The sequence below is a fragment of the Prunus dulcis genome, unplaced genomic scaffold (assembly GCF_902201215.1).
Source record: "Prunus dulcis unplaced genomic scaffold, ALMONDv2, whole genome shotgun sequence".
NCBI lineage: Eukaryota > Viridiplantae > Streptophyta > Magnoliopsida > Rosales > Rosaceae > Prunus > Prunus dulcis.
In genome coordinates, this window is record NW_023010013.1 from 55,815 (window position 1) to 69,190 (window position 13,376).

At 37.0% G+C, this 13,376-nt stretch overlaps 1 pseudogene; it reads right to left on the minus strand.

Annotated features, from left to right (window-relative positions):
* LOC117612491 overlaps positions 1-2,617 on the minus strand; it is a 9,131-nt pseudogene extending 6,514 nt beyond the window's left edge.
* Between the last annotated feature and the right edge of the window lie 10,759 nt (positions 2,618-13,376).

The window sequence follows — 13,376 nt, forward strand, 5'->3', positions numbered from 1 at the left end:
GCGCAAATGAAATATTTCGTCGCGCAAGAGCGCACAACTATTACACTTTACGCGACGACGGTTTTTCCGTCGCGCAAAAACCCACCTGTATATTCGCGCCAAAAATAAGTTTCCCTCGTTTTCTTACGCGACGGTTGATTTTTTCGTCGCACTAAGTTGTCTTTTGAGACGAAAACTCTCGTCACGCAAAAAATTTTTACCGCCATAATAGGCGCCAATTTTCTGTCCATCTTTGCGCGACGAATACCGATAATTTTTTTACCGCCATAATAGGCGCCAAAATTTTTTTACCGCCATATGTCGTCGCGCAAGAGTTTGGCGCCATAACATAGACTTCGCCACTTTTGTGCGACGAAATATATTTACGTCGCGCATAGCCTTTTTCCGCGACGAAATTATTTGTCGCGCTAGTTTTCTGTAGTATGCGCGACGGAATATTTTTTTCGTCGCAAATGTGCTCCTTGCGCGACGAAATATCCTTCGTCGCGCAAACTTCCGTCGCGCAAATAGTAAATCGTAGTAGTGAGGTATGGAATTCCTGTTAGTTGAAAAGGCCGGTTCCTTGGAGGGTGGAAGTGATGTGGCTTCATTGCTCTGCAACATACGAATTACAGAAGCCATTGTTGGTCGATCAGCTGGAGCTTCTTGAACACACAAAAACCCTACATGGATACACTTCAAAGCTTCATCAGTGGGGCATGTTTCCCTTACTGATGCATCAATCACCTCCATTCCTCTACCTTCTTTCCACAATTCCCATGCCTAATTAAGATTTAACATACTTAAACTTGTATTTTGCAGTTAATCGCAAATTTACAAGGCATAAAAACAGAAAGGAGCGTATATAGTTCAGAATTATTAATACTTACCCATCCAGCAAGAGCTGGTGAATATTCAAAGTGATAAAAAGCAGCATTCCTCTTTCCACTTACAATCTCCAACAACAACACTCCAAAACTAAACACATCTAGTTTCTCAGAGAAATGGCCATATCTTGCATATTCTGGAGACATGTATCCGCTGCATGAATTGATGGTAAAGAAGTAAGCAATACCAGTGATTGCATAAGGTTTAGCAAAACTGAATGAAAAACATGTCCTATATAAATATATATATATATATATATATATACACACTTACTATGTGCCAACAACCCTGTTGGAATTTGCTTCAGTTTGATTTATCTCAAAAATCTTAGCCATCCCAAAGTCTGATATTTTTGGTTCATTGCTCCATCCAACAGAACATTACTTGCTTTCAGGTCCCTGTGTATGATTTTCAATCTAGAGTGCTTGTGGATATAAAGTACTCCCTGAGCAATACCCTCTATAATTCGAAAGCGTTTCCCCGAATCTTATTCTGCATTTTCAGATGAATCTGATAGGACAAACCATGAAGAAAATTTAGCTAGGTGTTTTTCTTTTTATTATAGATGTAATGCTGGACAAATGGAAAAAGATCTTGCATTACACAACTTTTGCGCATTGAGGTCCCAGAAATCAACAATATCAAAGAATCAATCTTAGAAGGAATGAGGATATACCAAACAAAAGTTTGTCCAAACTTCGATGGTGCATGAACTCATAGATCAAGATCAGTTCCTCCTCCTCAATACAGCAACCTAAGAGCCTAACAACATTGGTATGCTGGAGCTTGGCTATAAGATTTAACTCATTCATGAACTCCTCATGTCCTTGCCCTGACTTCTTTGACAGTCTTTTTATGGCTACTTCTTGATTTTCAAGCAAAATCCCCTGCAGTGGACAGAAAATCAAACACAAAGTGAACCACCATCCTACCAATCGAACTTAATTAAGAAAAAGGTTGTTAAGAGAACCAAAAAGTACAATATTTATGAAAGAAAAACTAATGTACTTTAATTACCAATACAAAATGGAAGAGTCACCTTATAAACAGGGCCAAATCCTCCCTCTCCCAGTTTATTAGCTTCAGAGAAGTTGTTTGTTGTATTTAATATACTCTTTAAACCGAAGAGTGGTAGTTCTGTGTCATTCTTTCCACTTCCAGCACCATAATTTATTTTAGTCACACCATACTTCCTCCTCTGCGTCCTGTTTCAGTCTTTGTCAGAGCATGGATAATTTGTTATAGAATCCGTATGAATGCACGAGTATGTTTGTGTGTGAGAAAGAGAGACAGAGTGATGGCAATACCTTCGCTTCCCCAATCTTTTCTTCCATAGGAAATAGCAAAAAATTATCATAAGCAACTCTGCTGCTGCTGAGACCATTGCAATTATAAGGGGGCGCTTATCCGCATCACCCTTGCCATCTGCAAAAAATTGAATTAAATATTCAGGTTGACCAATTAAAAGGATGGCTATCCAAGAAATGATCTTTCATAACAACACCAACAATTATTCACTTATTACTTTGAAGATGCATAAGCTGAGCTCAGAAGCTGCACGTCTGATGTATGAAGTTCTTCCACCAGCGTCATCTGCCACAAGTTCTTGCACACCCAGGAGATCTCCAATCCAAATTGAACATGCGTTACTGCTTTCATAAGCATAAGCAGTGCAAGAGCAGTTATTTAAGCAGATTGATTCACATTTCTTAGCACTCCCAACCTTAACATGCAGTTCATTTTCAGGCATTGACATGCTATGAATTTCTAGAAACTGATCTTCCGTCCGAATAACACTAGTTGAATTCCCACACTGCAAATTGGTTTTTCTTTGACACCCACCAGAGTAATCCTGCAAAGCCCAATCCCGTGGCGACTTCTGTTCAAACCCACCAAACAATTACACAAGACCCCGGATTTTTCATTGCAGCTCCCAAATGCCCCGCAAATCGCATAAACAGCACATTGCTGTCTTGGTTGAGACCAAAACATTTTCCATGGCCTGGAAGGCATAAACCAAACTACTTGCTGAACCTGCCCCGATACTGATATCACGAATGGAGATACTTTCTTAGGATCATAAAGCGAATAGGTCATATAACTTCCGTTTTCATTTGAAACAAAGCTGTAGTTGAAGACGTAATTACGCCTCATATAAGGAACCAAGCTGAAAAGATTTGAACTTGCATTCCAAGATCCACTGGTCCAATACTGTTTAGACCTATTCCACAGTAAGATATATGAATTGCTTCGGTCTAGCTTAAAAGAGTAAAGACCTGGTGCAGGATCCCCTGAGTTCTTCCATGAAGTGAGAATTTGGGTTTGATTGGTAAGATTGTTGAATCCAATCTTGGCTCCTGGTAGCCATGTATGGGTTGGATGATCAAAGCTTTGCCATAAAAACTTAGATGAACTAGAATGAGCTCTTAAGACAAGATTTCCACTATCTAAAAGAACTGCTTGCACAGAAGCAGAGGTGGTGGTGGAGGTCAAATGTGTGGATCAAACTGGAGTTTTGGCCCCATTAAAGAGAACTAAATTGCCATCTTTGATCTTCAACACCGATGAAAATCTATCAGAGATAGGTTTTTCCCTATTTGCCACCCAAACTATGGTACTCGCAGAAACCACTCGGCCGGAATACCAGGTACCTATGTAGTGGAGGCCATCTAATTCGAATAACCCCAGTTCAAAATCCCTGGAGACGATTGTCTGGTCACCGGAGAGAGATTGGTTTGCAGTGATGGTGTCAGCTGCAAAGGAGATACGGGACTCGAGAAATAGGCACAATAAAATAACTATAAACGCCAACATTGGGTTGGTTTTGGTATCCATGGCTGCACTAAGAATTTGCACACAAGAAAGACAATGTCTTGCTACTTAATCGAAGTTAACCATTGAATGGTCATGTGTCTACAATGACAAGGATAATAAATGAGTGCTGCATATTTTCCTTTCAGCATTGCTTTCAAACTTGTTATAAATTTGCCACTATACTTTGAATTTCTTATAAGATATTTGGATTCAAATTTCGGATTAATTTCAAAGTTCAAATTTCAGATAAATTTTTGGGTTCAAATTTCGAATGAATTTCAAAATTCAAAATTAAGATAAATTTGGGTTCAAATTTCGGATGAATTTCAAAATTCAAATTTCAGATAAATTTGGGTTCAAATTTCAGATAAATTTGGGTTCAAATTTCGGATGAATTTCAAAATTCAAAATTCAGATAAATTTGGGTTCAAATTTCAGATAAATTTGGGTTCAAATTTCGGATGAATTTCAAAATTTGAATTTCATACAAATTAGGGTTCAAATTTCGGATGAATTTCAAATTTCAGATAAGATTTCATCCAATAAAATCAAGCCACGTGGCATGTCTATCTTGCCAAATTTTTCTATAAAACCAGAGTCTCAGCTCATACCTCTCACACCACATCTTTCTATATTTTCATTTGTGAGAGTTTATAATTCATACTTCATTCATTCTGAATGGAAGAATTTAGGAGATGCTTGGAGAGACAAGAGAGAGAAAGAAGAGAGAGAAACCGTAGAGCAGATGAAGTCAATGAGTTGCAGAGACAAGTCGATGAGCAAGTTCTCATAGCAGTGGCTTTGGAAGAAGAAGAGAACCAAGGTCGCCGCCATAGTTCACAAGCCGGCCGCCGCCAGAATGTGGAAAGACATAGGCATTCTTGGGGTAAGAATCTTTTGGAAGATTATTTTATCCCAACTTCTTTGTACTCTGATGTTGATTTTTGAAGGCGATTTAGAATGCAACCTCATTTGTTCAATAAAGTCATGCATGATATTTGCAATTATGATGCATACTTTGTTCAAAAGTGTGATGCTACTGGGGTTTTGGGGCTTCTTTCGGAGCAAAAGCTTACAGCTATTATACGAATGTTGGCGTATGGAGCATCTGCTGATCAGGTGGATGAGATTGCCCGGATGGGGAAGTCCACTACGTTGGAGGCTTTGGTAAGATTTTGTCAAGCTGTTGAAACTCCGTACACTAGGGACTACCTGCGTAGACCTACTCCCAGGGACCTCCAACGGCTTCTACAAAAAGCCGAAGCTCGAGGATTCCCTGGAATGATTGGTAGCATCAACTGCATGCATTGGCAATGGAAGAATTGCCCAACTGCCTGGCAAGGTGATTATGGAAATCGAAAAGGCCAAAAAAGTATCATCCTTGAAGCGGTTGCTGGGTTCGACACATGGGTTTGGCATGCCTTCTTTGGAGTTGCAGGATCACAAAATGACCTCAACGTGCTGGGTCAATCCCCCGTCTTCAACGATGTATTGAGAGGCCAGGGCCCCAATGTCACCTATGAAGTCAACAATACAGTATACCAGACGGGATACTACCTAGCTGATGGAATCTACCCGAGGGGGACGACTTTTGTCAAATCCATTCCAAATCCCCGATCCCAGAAGCAAAAATTATTTGCTACATATCAAGAGGGATACAGGAAAGATGTCGAAAGGTGTTTTGGCATCCTTCAAGCCAGGTGGTTGATTATTCGAGGTGCGGCCCGCATGTTTGATGAGGAGATCCTCAGAAGCATTATGATGACTTGCATCATCCTCCATAATATGATTGTGGAGGATGAGTACGATTATGATGCTTTAGAGGTCTGCGAACCGGATCCAATGAACACGGCTTTGACACGGATTTATGAAAGGCCCATGGGGCCAAATGGAGAACCGTTTGAGCCGGAACCGTTGGTGAGGGATGGTCATTTGATGACCCGAATGATAGATCGATATGAGGAGATGCAATCTTCGTATATTCATGAAATGCGTCAATTTCACTTGATGGAGCATCTATGGGCGGTGAAAGGCAATGAAGATTAATGATGGAGAATAGATGCTTTGCTTATGTTTTATTTAGTATGGTTTGGTTGTGTTTTTATTTTTATTGTGCCTTGTTTGTACTTTTATTTTTATTATTGTGCCTTGTTTGTACTTTTAATTTTATTTTTATTATGTTTTGTTTGAAGTATGGAATATGTTGAATAAAAAGGTAATTTATTGAATGCTTTGTTTATTAAATAATGAAATGTAATACAAGTCATTATGAATTACTACTAAAATAAAATACATGAATTACAACAACTTTAATAGAAAACAACTAAAATACAAATACATAAAAGATATGCTAACTAATTTAATGGTTTCCATCATTTAACCAATCCGTGTTGCTAGGCCCATCATCCGGGAAAAGTCTTCTTCTCATAACATCCCTTCGTTCTAGCTTCCAAAATTGTTTTGTTTCAGGCGACATATGACTTGTATCCATCGCCATGGTTTCCCGATCTGTCTTGTCCATATCTTTTTTGCGCAAATCCTCCCTTTCTCGTGCAAACTCAGCATCAAGGGCCAACTCGTGCTCTTGGCGTTTTTGCTCCATTTCTATTCTTATGCCGTTTTGCCTTGCAATTTCCTCCAAAAATTGTGAATTTTGATTGCTTGAATTACCCTTCTTCTTTGCCTTCGCTGCCTTTCGGCCAATGGGCCTCGGCTCCTTTTCGATGGGTGAGTCTTGACTCATAGGAGAATCAAGAGGTGAATCCGATGTCATTGAATCACGGAGTGGCGTCTCGTTTAACACAACCTCCGGACCCGTTGGAATAATTACGAAGCGTTTGCAATATTTCACCACCTCCCAACATTCATGATGGGTGAAACTTTTTTTGCCACCCCCGGTTGCACCGAACCACATTTGTGCTTGAATCATCTTTTTAACAAAAAAATGGAAATGCAATCAATATTTAAAATATATTGGATATGAAAGAAATATTAACAACATTTTGAAAATGGAAGCAATATTAACAAAATATTGAAAATGCAAAAAATATTAACAACATATTGAAAATGCAAAAAATATTAACAAAATATTAAAAATACGAGCAATATTAACAAAATATTGACAACATATTAAAAATACGAGCAATATTAACAAAATATTGAAAATGCAAGAAATATTAACAACATATTGAAAATGCAAGCAATATGAACAAAATATTGAAAATGCAAGCAATATTAACAAAATATTGAAAATGCAAGAAATATTAACAACATATTAAAAATACAAGCAATATTAACAAAATATTAAAAATCCAAGAAATATTAACAACATATTGAAAATGCAAGCAATATGAACAAAATATTGAAAATGCAAGAATATTAACAAAATATTGAAAATGCAAAAAATATTAACAACATATTTAAAATGCAAGCAATATGTACAAAATATTGAAAATGCAAGCAATATTAACAAAATATATATATTAGGAGATTAAACTTAATAAAAAAAATTATAAAATACTTACCTCGTTAGTACGATTTTGCCCACTTCTATAGTTGTCCATCGCTTTTGCTAGGGCATTTCTCCATTTTCCCAACTCTTTATTGAGAATTTTCCACCTACTGGATAATGCCATCTCCGTACGAGTAGACCCCGGAATTTTTTCACAAAACTCGGCATGAATTTTTTTCCACATATGAAAAAATTTCATCTCATTGCCGGACAAGGGACAATGACAAATTTGGAGCCAAACCTCACACAAGGAAACATCTTCCATGGTGCTCCAAGCCCCTCCGGTTTCGATAGAAGAAGCCATAAAAATATGAAATCAAAATGATAGATGAAAAAGAGGAAAATGTTGTGTAAAAAGAGTGAATTATAGTAGAAGTATAATGAAATGTAAGAGTATTGGTGTTGAAAGTGAAGGGTATTGATAGGTATTTATAGAAAAAAAATATCAGAATTTTTTAGAATTTTTTAGAATTTTTTACGATTTTTTTCATATTTTTTTCACCCAAAAAAGCCTCAGCCGTTGGATTAGAGAGGAGAAGCAGATCGGAAGGCAGCGAGCGCGACACGTGGCAGCCTACCGTTGGCGCTGGCGTCGCGCTGACGTCAGCCCTGGCGAGTTTAAACTCGCCAGGGCTGACGTCAGCAAACTCGTTTTGGACCTTGGGCTGGTTTGGCCTTCGGGCTGGCCCGAGTTGGTGGGTCCCACACCACCCCCGGGCCTGGGCGCAACGCTGGAGCGCGAAATTTTTTTTGGCCCGCCCTCGCCTCGGGCTGGGCTGCACCGCTGGAGGTGCTCTTAGTTTCCTAGTATTTCTAGAGGCGGTGAATCCTCTTTTGTCAAGGGAGGTCTTGTCGTCAACATGGCTGACCAATAGCCTTTCTCCATGTTTTCCTAGATGGTACAGAGGCCGATGTAGTGTGGTCAGGAACTGAGCCGACGTGCGTGGTTGGTAGTTAGAGGGGACACATAGCTAGCAAAGTCCACATGTTCCGTTCTTATTGAACAGACGGGCTCGGTTTATACCGAAAGTCAACAAACAAGTATATTGCAACGGTGACACAGAAATTCTCTCATATCGCGCATTGGATTCATGGAAATATTGATGTTATATTTCATTTTAAAGTTATCATATTCATTTGCATACATTCTATTATGCACAGTTGGCAAGTATAGAACTCAGTTAGAGGTGGGGAAACAGAACATAGTACCCAGGATCTAATGCATCAGTTTAATGTACAGGTGGCACATATGACACTTTACACGTTGGCAAGTATATAATTCACACACGTTGGCAGAAAAATGTATACTTGACAGTTGGCACAGCTATGTACTTTACACGTTGCTGTATACGTGTGTAAGTCGCGTATGACTGCCTCCATTTGCCACAGAACTGACAGTTGATGCAGTTGACAGTTTTGTGCATGCTTTCTCCTACGTTGTATGAAGAAACACGTACATTAATTGCTTTGTTGGGGAGTTATGGTAGATTTTCCAGCTCTCCAATTTACAGCTGACAGCCCCAACGTCACACAGTGAAATATGCTGGCCTACAGCATTTGTCTTTCCTCAGATGGTTTCTGATTCATTGGGCTAATTCCTAACCTCTAGGCGCCGTCCAAATATGATAACTATTTGGGACATACAGTACTTGCTCTTCCCTTCTTTCTTTCCGTAGGGTTTGTCCACATTTTTTGTGTGTTTTAAACACAATCCGCGGATAAGGTATGAAATTCTTTTTATTTATTAGTTTATTTTTTTTAGTGTAAGCGATTGGGGGGTTTTTGTACATATTTGTACAATATGTGATGTTAAAATAGGGTTATTCATGAAAAGTTTTTACACAAATATTCATTGGATGTCTGGGAGTTTCAAATCTCTACCGACATGTGGGGAGGTGGAAGAACTCAACCAACTAAATTATACCCACTAGCTAAGGTATGAAATTTTTGGTATTCTTGCCCTATTGATGTAGTGCTTGCAAGCATTTTTTTCCTTTGGAAATTTGGAAAACCAATCTCTTTTTAATAGGGGCCAAAGAGCCACTCCGAGCCTTATTTCAACACATTAAAGGCTATTAACGGTATGATTTAGAAGTATATCGACTTGAAACAAGAAGTTAAGTCTTTAATATTGCAAAATTTAGCTATTTTTCATAATGTTATTTTCTTTATTTTTATAATTTTGTGGGGAAATAAACTATTACGTACTATTCACATCCTCAAGCAACCAAGTTGAGGTGTTGAACAGATTTCATAGAAATACCACAGGTAAGAAAAATTAATCATGCTTTGAAGTATCGCCAATCTCTGTTTTCTTCTTTTAAAAAAAAAAAAGGTTGTGATTTCTAGAGAATAATTTTTTTTTAAAATACTTAAACCAAAACCTTAGCTCCAAAATAATATTAAAACAAAAACAAAAATTATTAAATTGCACGAAATTCACTAAAACCTTAGAAGGCTATTTTCACCTAACAGAATCCACTGCAAGAAGAAGCTCAATTGCGCTTGTCAATCTGCTGCATGCTATTTTCACCTTATAAACGGGGCCAAATCCTCCCTCTCCAAGTTTATTAGCTTCAGAGAAGTTGTTTGTTGCAGCTAATATACTCTATAAACCCGAAAGTGGTAGTTCTGTGCCATCCTTTCCACTTCCAGCACTACCTGTGCCATCCTTTCCACTTCCAGCACTACCATTACCTTCATTTCTCGAAATTCTCTTCCATAAAAGATATCCAAAAATTGCTGCAAGCAATCCTGCTGTTGCTGGGAGTCAGTGGGAGCTAGAGTTCTAGTTTACAGTTCGTTTTATTTTTTACTTTATCAAGTAAGACAGTTTATTTTGATAATATATTTTAGATTTTCTTTTATTCTGCATATATTATCATTATGGTTTTTAACAAATGGCTTAAGTATAAACTGCAAAATGCTAGCTTTTCGTTTTGCAGTTTGCATCCATGAATGAGTTATTCAAGTTTTGTTTAATAAAGACCTTGGCAGTCTTGTAAGGCGAGCTAGGAACAGTAGTTATGATTTTCTAACATTTTTACAGTTCAATCATAGCAGCTTTTCGATCTCAATCCGGTTGGAAGCCTTATGTGTTTTCAAAGGTTCATGTATGTGATTGTAAAAGTCTTGGATGTTATACATCCAATGAACTTCGAGAATTTCCATGTGAAATTTTGATGATGACAGTGGCTTGATTTATGGAATAGAGAAGTGTTGAGTTCTACATGGCTATTAAGTGATTAACTTATTAATCAAGTGGGAGAATGTAAGATTGTTAAATGTCTTAAACTCACTGACGTGATCTTCTAATCATTGTGGGATTACAAGGACTCAATGTTTATCTCGACCAGCAGCCTTAGTAAATGTATTTAAGTGAAATCTTGAAGGCTTAGGGATTCTTAACTCTATTAGGATTGGGATTCAATTATCTATTGCATTAAGGACATCTCTTGGAGTTAAAATGTTATGTAACCTTCACATTAAAAAAGCCTGTAATAATTGGCCCTAGTTCCAGGTGCTTATAATATTGTGGCTTTTACAAAAAAGAATTCAAGACTCATGACCAAAAAGAAGGAAAAAAAAACAAAGAATTCAAGACTTATGGGAGTTCAATTAAAACTTCAGGCCATGAGTCAAAATTAAAGAGACAAAGCGATAATTTTCTCTTCTTTTTTTTTTTGGGTGACAAGCAATATTTTTCTTATAAGGATCGCGACATAAGCTCATGACATGGACAAAAACAATCTGATTGTGGCCTGATTCTTCTTCCACAGTCTATGCATGTTCCGAATTTTTTTTTTTTTTTACAACTGATATTGTGAAGGAGGATTCAAAAGCAAAACGTCGGATATATAAGGGGGCGATCCCATTCAAATAGGGAACTCAAAAACTTTGATTTTTCTTAAAAACAAGGAGTTCATAAATCTATTTTTAAATTCAAAAACTTGTTTGGTATGCAACTTGAAAACTGTTTTCAAATCTTAAAAATTTGAGAACTTGTGAATTGTTAGAAAAAAACCGAAAAAAACAGATATTTTTTGTTTTTAATAATTGGGGTGTTATTTTGTTGTTCTTGAGTTTAAGTTTTTAAAAATAGGACTACCAAACAAGTTTTCTTTGTTTTGGATTCAAATTCTATTTGGAGCTTAAAAAGTTGAATTCAAATTGAATACCAAACAAACTTTAAATAACTAGTCTTAATCACTTGAGCTATAAGTTCCTTATCCATTAATGACCTATTAAGTACTAAACAAATTGCAGTGGGTTTAGGTCTCAAATATGAATGAATTATATGACCCACAAGAGACTTGGATATTTATTACTCAGCGGAAAGTATCGGACCCACCGACATTGTGGCATATGTTGGATAATTTAACAGAAGTATGCATATTTTCACCGGCCAAGGTAAAAGCCATATGGCTGGTTCTTCGATAAAAACAACTATTTTTTTGGACGAAAACTAAAGCGAGCCCAAAGAACTCATAACTCGCACCAAACATAAATCACGTGTGACTTTCTGAAAACTTAATAGCAACACAATATTGTTGTTAGCAAGGTAGAATGATCATTTTAAGTAAGGAGGTTCGAACTTGGACCGCTACAGCTATGGATCTACTGGTATATACTAATAGTGGTTGCATTGGTGGAATAGCTAACATCATTGGCAAATTGGCATTCCTATGAGTTGAAAAGGCACGCTCTTTTGGAGGGAGAGGTAACGTAGCTTCAATGCCATGCAGCATTAGAATTACGTAGGTCGATCAGCTGGATCTTCTTGTACACACAAAAGCCCACATGGATACGCCCCAAAGCTTCATGAGAGAAGCATATTTCCCTCACTGATGCACAGTGGCAGATCTAGAAATTTTTTAAGAGATGTGTAACATGTAAAATGCTAAATGCTCATAAAAAAATTCATATCAAATCATCGCTAGCCTAGCAAAATTCATATCAATTAATCAATTAATCTGATGAGAAAATCAATATAAATTAATACAAATAAAATAAAATCAATTAATCTAATAAAAATGCATATCAAATTATCAAATAAACAAACAAGTCAAAATGCATACCTCAAAAGACTATACTTATCTCAAACCCTAGTCATTAAGAGAGAGAGAGAAAGCTTTAGATTTTGGGGGGTTTTCCCCTGGATTCCGTCGGATCTACAATATTCGTAGGGTTTAGGGTGGACCTATGTCAATCTACTGTTCCTTTGGCAGATCTATTATAATTAGGACAAAGGTTTTCTGCGATTTTTTTCTCTGAACTATTTGCATATTGTTAATTTAGCCCCTTAACAATTTTTTCGGTAAATTAAGGACACAAACTTTTTAAAAATTGCCAATTGAGGGCGTTGGTCAATTTTTTTCAAATTTCCGTCCAACTTTCTTTCTTTTTTTTTTGATTTTTAACTTGTGATGAATTTTGTTTTTAAATTTTGTTTTTTTAAAGTATTGAATTTTTATTAGTTTTTTGTCCCCGTGGAAGTACATTAAAAAATGGGTCCCACTTATGACACGCAAGCATTTAATAGATTCACTAATGGTTTAGATAACAAAGGGGGTAAATTGTAGATTTTCCGCCAATCTGAGTATGTAATTGTAAATGTCCCCAAAAGGGAATATTCTGTAATTTATTCTATTGTTGTATTGATTCGATTATATATATAAAGCATATTTCGTTTTGTTACTATTCTGTTATTTGGTTATATATACTAATTGTTCTCCAACAATCACCAGAGAGAGATTTCACTGATGGTGTCAGCTGCAAGGGAAACACGGGTTTTGACATACAAGCATAACAAAAGAACTGAAAGTGAAAGCACCAACCTTTGCTTGGTTTTGGTATCCATGGCTGCACAAAACAAATTTGCAGACAAATTTACTAGTGAAGAATGCTAGCTAAGTCAACTAGTGAGGTGTCAAGTCATACGTCTACAGTTCAGTTACTTATTAGCTAGAGGCTTCACAGAGGAGAAAAGCTTGTGTTACAGTTAGCTTAGTTAGTTGGTATTTACTCATCAACAGAAGTAAAACCTTTGCTCACTCAATATCTTCATTGTTGTTTATCACTTTCCTTACTGAGTTCCAGTTGAAGGAGGGTGCTCTTCGTTTTTCATTTTCATCTCCCTCCTTCTCTGTCAATCCTTTGAATTGAAATCTCAGCCAATTAAGTT